Raw genomic sequence first — 8,475 nt, 5'->3', positions numbered from 1 at the left:
GCCTGCGCGTCCGGAGCCTGTGCTCCACAGCAGGAGAGGCCACAACAGTGAGAGGCCCGCGTACCACAAAAAAAAACAAAAAACAAAAAAAAGAAGATGCAAGAAATGTTTAACAAAGATCTAGAAGAATTAAAGAACAAAAAAACAGAGATGAACAATACAATAACTGAAATGAAAACTACACTAGAAGGAATCAATAGCAGAATAACTGAGGCAGAAGAACAGATAAGTGACCTGGAAGACAGAATGGTGGAATTCACTGCTATGGAACAGAATAAAGAAAAAAGAATGAAAAGAAATGAAGACAGACTAAGAGACCTCTGGGACAACACTGAACACAACAACATTCATATTATAGGGGTCCCAGAAGGAGAAGAGAGAGATAAAGGAGCAGAGAAAATATTTGAAGAGATTATACTTGAAAACTTCCCTAACATAGGAAAGGAAATAGCCACCCAAGTCCAGGAAGAACAGTGAGTCCCATACAGGATAAACCCAAGGAGAAACATGCCGAGACACATAGTAATCAAATTGGCAAAAATTAAAGACAAAGAAAAATTATTGAAAGTAACAAGGGAAAAATGACAAATAACATACAAGGGAACTCCCATCAGGCTAACAGCTGATTTCTCAGCAGAAACTCTACAAGCCAGAAGGGAGTGGCATAATATACTTAAAGTGATGAAAGGGAAGAATCTTCAACCAAGATTACTGTACCTGGCAAGGATCTCATTCAGATTCAAAGGAGAAATCAAAAGCTTTACAGACAAGCAAAAGCTAAGAGAATTCAGCACCAACAAACCAGCTCTACAAACTATGCTAAAGGAACTTCTCTAAGTGGAAAACACAAGAGAAGAAAAGGACCTCCAAAAAAAAGCCCAAAACAATTAAGAAAATGGTCATAGGAACATACATATCGATAATTACCCTAAACGTGAATGGATTAAATGCTCCAACCAAAAGACAGGGGCTTGCTGAATGGATATGAAAACAAGACCCATCTATATGCTGTCTACAAGAGACCCACTTCAGACCTAGGGACACATACAGACTGAAAGTGAGGGGATGGAAAAAGATATTCCATGCAAATGAAAATCAAAAGAAAGCTGGAGTAGCTATACTTATATCAGATAAAATAGACTTTAAAATACAGAATGTGAACATATGTATATGTATAACTGATTCACTTTGTTATAAAGCAGAAACTAACACACCATTGTAAAGCAATTATACCCCAATAAAGATGTTTAAAAAAAAATAAAAAATAAAAAAAATAAAAAATAAAAAAAAATAAATAAATAAAATAAAATACAGAATGTTACAAGAGAAAAGGACGGACACTACATAATGATCAAGGGATCAATCCAAGAAGAAGATATAACAATTATAAATATATATGCACCCAACATAGGAGCACCTCAATACATAAGGCAACTGCTAACAGCTCTAAAAGAGAAAATCAACAGTAACACAGTAATAGTGGGGGACTATAACACCCCACTTACACCAATGGACAGATCATCCAAACAGAAGATAAATAAGGAAACAGAAGCTTTAAATGACACAATAGACCAGATAGATTTAATTGATATTTATGGGACATTCCATCCAAAAACAGCAGATTACACTCTCTTCTCAAGTGTGCACGGAACATTCTCCAGGATAGATCACATCTTGGGTCACAAATCAAGCCTCAGTAAATTTAAGAAAATGGAAATCATATCAAGCATCTTTACCGACCACAACGCTATGAGATTAGAAATGAATTACAGGGGAAAAAACGTAAAAAACACAAACACATGGAGGGTAAACACTACGTTACTAAATAACCAAGAGATCACTGAAGAAATCAAAGAGGAAATCAAAAAATACCTAGAGACAAATGACAATGAAAACACGACGACCCAAAGCCTATGGGATGCAGCAAAAGCAGTTCTAAGTCAGAAGTTTATAGCTATACAAGCCTACCTTAAGAAACAAGAAAAATCTCAAATAAACAATCTAACCTTACACCTGAAGGAACCAGAGAAAGAAGAACAAACAAAACCCAAAGTTGGCAGAAGGAAAGAAATCATAAAGGTCAGAGCAGAAATAAATGAAATAGAAAGAAAGAAAACAATAGCAAAGATCAATAAAAGTAAAAGCTGGTTCTTTGAGAAGATAAACAAAATTGATAAACCATTAGCCAGACTCATCAAGAAAAAGACGGAGAGGACTCAAATCAATAAAGTTAGAAATGAAAAAGGAGAAGTTACAACAGAGACCGCAGAAATACAAGGCATGCTAAGAGACTACTACAAGCAACTCTATGCCAATAAATTGGACAACCTGGAAGAAATGGACAAATTCTTAGAAAGGTATAACCTTCCAAGACTGAACCAGGAAGAAGTAGAAAATATGAACAGATCAATCGAAGTAATGAAATTGAAACTCTGATTAAAATTTTTCCAACAAACAAAAGTCCAGGACCAGATGGCTTCACAGGTGAATTCTATCAAACATTTAGAGAAGAGCTAACACCCATACTTCTCAAACTGTTCCAAAAATTTGCAGAGGAAGGAACACTCCCAAACTCATTCTATGAGGCCACCATCACCCTGGTACCAAAACCAGACAAAGATACTACAAAAGAAGAGAATTACAGACCAATATCACTGATGAATATAGATGCCAAAATCCTCAACAAAATACTAGCAAACAGAATCCAACAACACATTAAAAGGATCATACACCATGATCAAGTGTGATTTATCCCAGGGATGCGAGGATTCTTCAGTATACGCAACTCAATCCATGTGATACACCATATTAACAAATTGAAGAAGAAAAACCATATGATCATCTCAATAGATGCAGAAGAAGCTTTTGACAAAATTCAACACTCATTTATGATAAAAACTCTCCAGAAAGTGGGCATAGAGGGAACGTACCTCAACATAATAAAGGCCATCTATGACAAACCCACAGTAAACATCATTCTCAATGGTGAAAAACTGAAAGCATTTCCTCTAAGATCAGGAACAAGACAAGGATGTCCACTCTCACCACTGTTATTCAACATGGTTTTGGAACTCCTAGCCACGGCAATCAGAGAAGAAAAAGAAATAAAAGGAATTCAAATTGGAAAACAAGAAGTAAAACTGTCACTGTTTGCAGATGACATGATACTATACATAGAGAATTCTAAAAATGCCAGAAAACGACTAGAGCTAATCAATGAATTTGGTAAAGTTGCAGGATACAAAATTAAAGCACAGAAATCTCTTGCATTCATATACACGAATGATGAAAAATCTGAAAGAGAAATTAAGGAAACACTCCCATTTACCGCTGCAACAAAAAGAATAAAATACCTAGGAATAAACTTACCTAGGGAGACGAAAGACCTGTATGCAGAAAACTATAAGACACTGATGAAAGAAATTAAAGATGATACCAACAGATGGAGAGATATACCATGTTATTGGATTGGAAGAATCAACATTGTGAAAATGACTATACTACCCAAAGCAATCTACAGATTCATTGCAATCCCTATCAAATTACCAATGGCATTTTTTATGGAACTAGAAAAAAGATCTTAAAATTTATATGGAGACACAAAAGACCCCGAATAACTAAAGCAATCTAGAGAAAGAAAAACGGAGCTAGAGGAATCAGACTCCCTGACTTCGGACTATACTACAATGCTACAGTAATCAAGACAATATGGTACTGGCACAAAAACAAAAACATAGATCAATGCCACAAGATAGAAAGCCCAGAGATAAACCCACACACCTATGGTCAACTAATCAAAGACAAAGGAGGCAAGGATATACAATGGAGAAACGACAGTCTCTTCAATAAGTGGTGCTGGGAAAACTGGACAGCTACATGTAAAAAAGTGAAATTAGAACACTCCCTAACACCGTACACAAAAATAAACTCAAAATGGATTTGAGACCTAAATTTAAGACTGGACACTATAAAACTCTTAGAGAAAAACATAAGAAGAACACCTTTTGACATAAATCACAGCAAGATCTTTTTTGATCCACCTCCTAGAGTAATGGAAATAAAAGCAAAAATAAACAAATGGGACCTAATGAAACTTAAAAGCTTTTGTGCAGCAAAGGAAACCATAAACAAGATGAAAAGACAACCTTCAGAATGGGAGAAAATATTTGCAAATGAATCAATGGACAAAGGGTTAATCTCCAAAATATATAAACAGCTCATGCACCTCAATACTAAAGAAACAAACAACCCAATCCAAAAATGGGCAGAAGACCTAAATAGACATTTATCCAAAGAAGACATACAGATGGCCAAGAAGCACATGAAAAGCTGCTCAACGTCACTAATTATTAGAGAAATGCAAATCAAAACTACAATGAGGTATCACCTCACACCAGTTAGAATGGGCATCATCAGAAAATCTACAAACAACAAATACTGGAGAGGGTGTGAAGAAAAGGGAACCCTCTTGCACTGTTGGTGGGAATGTAAATTGATACAGCCACTATGGAGAACAGTATGGAAGTTCCTTAAAAATCTAAAAGTAGAACTACCATATGACCCAGCAATCCCACTACTTGGCATATACCCTGCAAAAACCATAATTTAAAAAGACACATGCACCTCAATGTTCATTGCAGCACTATTTACAATAGCCAGGTCATGGAAGCAACCTAAATGCCCATCGACAGATGAATGGATAAAGAAGTTGTGGTACATATATCCAATGGAATATTATTCAGCCATAAAAAGGAATGAATTTGAGTCATTTGTTGAGACGTGGATGGATCTAGAGACTGTCATACAGAGTGAAGTAAGTCAGAAAGAGCAAAACAGATATCGTATATTAACGCATGTATGCAGAACCTAGAAATATGGTACAGATGAACCGGTTTGCAGGGCAGAAGTTGAAACACAGATGTAGAGAACAAACGTATGGACACCAAAGGGGGAAAAACCGCGGGGAGGTGGGGATGGTGGTGTGCTGAATTGGGCGATTGGGATTCCCATGTATACACTGATGTGTATAAAATTGATGACTAATAAGAACCTGCTGTATAAAAATAAATAAATAAAATAATATATTTTTTTAAAAAAAAGAAGGACAGCAGGGAATGGTGGCTGCCAGGGATGGGGGTAGGGGGGCGGGGAGTTGATTGGGTAGAGAGATTCAATTAGGAGGGATGAATAATGTTCTGGAGATGGGTGGTGGTGATGGTTGCACATCAGTGCAAATGTACTTAATGTCACTAAACTGTGTACTTAAAAATGGTTAAAATAGTATATCTTATGTTATGCATATTTTACCACAATTTTAAAAAAACCTGTAGCTATCACACTCCCCCCCAACAATATTCATTGTTGTAGTTCAATATCAGATGTTAGAATGGGGAAATAATCAAATATGAAATCATACATCAAATTCCTGTTCATCCAACAAAGGTTAAATCTGAATGGAAGAGTTCAGTTAATAAATTTGATTTCTTTTATTTCTCATTATAAAAACTAGACTTGTTTTTTATGGATAATTTGAAAACAAAAGGATAAATAAGAAAATTAAAATCACTTATAACCCCATGATCTAGAGATTATTCAATATTTTGGTATATTTCCTTCCAATCTTTTTTTAAGATGAGGTATATCAGTGCCTTCTGAAGCCTGGATGCTGTGTAAGCAATGAATATGTAACACCGTGTCTCCCAGATTATGTTAGGTTCTGGGGTTCAAGGGAGGAAAAGACATGTACAATCTCTACCCTCAAGGACTCCTAGTCTGTTGGGAGACATTCGATAAAACAAGCACTGACAAGGAACTGGGATAAGTGTTTTCTATCAGAAAGAAGATAATTATATGGATTTGTCTGCACATAGCAGGAAATAACCTAATTTCAGAGGGACAGATAAAGCCCCCTAGAGAAAGATAAGTGTAACCTGAGAGCTGAAGGTAAGCAGGAATTGGCCAGATGAAGATGGAGGGAACCATCCCTGACAGAGGATGTATGAGGTTGTTTACAACAGCATGTATGAGGTTGTGGAAATCAGAGACAGCATGGGGAATGTGATGAACAGAAAGAGGTTCAGATTGGCTGGAACATACAATGTGGGATGCTGATTCAAGATACTGCCTGAAACATTGTGAGCTTACTGAATATCTATTGAGTTGAATAGTCTTTATGCTCCTGACTGGAAGAACACTCCCTCAATCCTTGCGGCAGTACGGAGGAGATATCTGTGAAGTCACTAATTTATAACTTGTGTGTACCAAGTGTTAGACAACCTCCTGTACTGAGCTGCAAGTTGTTGCAGGAATAGAACTTTGACTTGCTTTCCTTTGTTATCACACAACAAGTAATACAGTTATCATCCACCACATGACATGCCAGCATTTGCAGGACTCAGTCATTTCCAGAGAAGCTTTGGGATTATTGGAATATCTGACATGGACTGAAGTGTTATTTAATTAATTTATTTACTTGCATCAATTTTAACAGCTTTATTGGAATATAATTCACATATCACACAAAGTACTCCTTTAATGTGAACAAGTCAGTGATATCTAGTATGTTCACAAAATTGTGCAACCATCACCACAACTTAAGAACATTTAAGAACACTTTAATCACCCCAACGAGAAACCCTAACCCTAGGCATCTACCAACGTACTTTCTCTCTGTCTGCCTGTTCTGAGCATTTCACATAAATGGAATCATACAATATATTGTTCTTTGCGACTGGCTTCTTGTGATTTAACAAAATGTTTTTAAGACTCATCCATGATGTACTTCATTTCTTATTATTTTTGAGTAACATTCCATTGTAAAAATGTACCATATTTTTTTATCCAGTTGTCAGTTCGTGGATATTTCTATTGTTTGTACTTTTTGGCAATTATGAATAATGCTACTATGAACATCATATACAAGTTTTTTTGAGTATACCTAAGTTTTTATTTCTTTGTGGTATATACCTAGGAGAGGAATTGCTGGGTCATATGGTAACTCTATATTTAACTTTTGAGGACCTGCCATATTGTTTCCCAAAGCAGCTGTACCATTTTACACTCCAACCAGCACTGTATGAGGCTTCCAATTTCTCCACACTTGTTATTATCTGTCTGTTTTATTGTAGCTATCCCAGTGCGTGTGAAGTGGTATCTCATTGTGACTTTGATTTTTGTTTTCCTGAAGCTAATGATGTTGAGCACCTTCTCATGTGCTCATGGGCTATTTGTATATCTTCTGTGGAGAAATTTCTATTCAAATCCTTTGCCCATTTTTTAATTGTGTGGTTTGTCTTTTGTATTGAGTTGTAAGATTTCTTTGTATATTCTGGATACAAGTCCCTTATAACGTATATGATTTGCAAACATTTTCTCCCATACTATGGGTTGTCTTTTCACTTTCTTGATAGTGTCCTTTAAAGGATAAAAGTTTTAATTTTGATGATTCCAAATTACCTATTTTTGTTTCTTCTCTTGCTCATGCTTTTTGTATCATACCTAGGAAATCATTGCCTAATCCAAGATTATTAACATGTACATCTATGTTTTCTTCTGAGTGTTTTATAGTTTTAGCTCTTACATTTAGGTTTTTGAGCAATTTTTAGTTAATTGTTGTATACAGTGTGAGGTATAGGTCTAAATTCATTCTTTTGCATGTGAACATCCAGTTATCCCAAGACCATTTGTTGAAACATTATTCTTTGCCATTGAATGGCCTTGGCACCACTGACAATAATCAATTGACCACAGAGATATGGGTTTGTTTCTGGACTCTCCATTCTATTCCATTATCTGTCTTTATACCATCCTTATGTCAGTACAATACTGTCTTGATTATAGTAGCTTTGTAGTGGGATTTGAAATTGGGAAGTGTAAGTATTTGAACTTTGTTCTTTTTCAAGACTGTTTCGTCCATTCTAGGACCCTTTTATTTGTTCTTGTTAGAATTCTAGGATCAGATTGTTAATTTCTGTGGGGAAAGAGCAGTTCAAATTTTGATAGGGATTTTGTTGAATCAGTAGGTCACTAGGGGAGTATTGCCATCTTAACACTAAGTCTTCCAATCCGTGAATGTGAGGTGCCTTTCCACTTATTTAGATCTTCTTTAATTTCACTCAACAAAGTTTTGTGTAGTTTTCAGTGTACAAGTCTTGTATGCCATTTGTTAAATTTATTCCTAAGTATATTATCCTTTTGATGCTATTGTAAATGGAACTGTTTTCTTAATTTCATTTTTGAATTATTCATTGTAAGTGTATAGAAATACAATTGATTTTTGTATATGATCTTGTTTTGTAACCTTGTTGAGCCCCTGTATTAGGTCTAATAGTTTTGTGCAGGGGGTGGGGTTCTTTAGGATTTTCTACACACAGGATTATGTCATCTGCAAATAGAAAAGTTTTACTTCTTTTCCAATGTAGATTCATTTTATTTCTTTCCCTTGCCTAATAGTCCTGTCCAGAACCTCCAGAAAAA

Source organism: Delphinapterus leucas, chromosome X (assembly GCF_059928025.1).
Source record: "Delphinapterus leucas isolate spDelLeu-1000000601 "Yukka" chromosome X, BTC_Dleu_Yukka2, whole genome shotgun sequence".
NCBI lineage: Eukaryota > Metazoa > Chordata > Mammalia > Artiodactyla > Monodontidae > Delphinapterus > Delphinapterus leucas.
The sequence above is the reverse complement of the archived record's forward strand: the minus strand, read 5'-3'. Positions refer to the sequence as shown.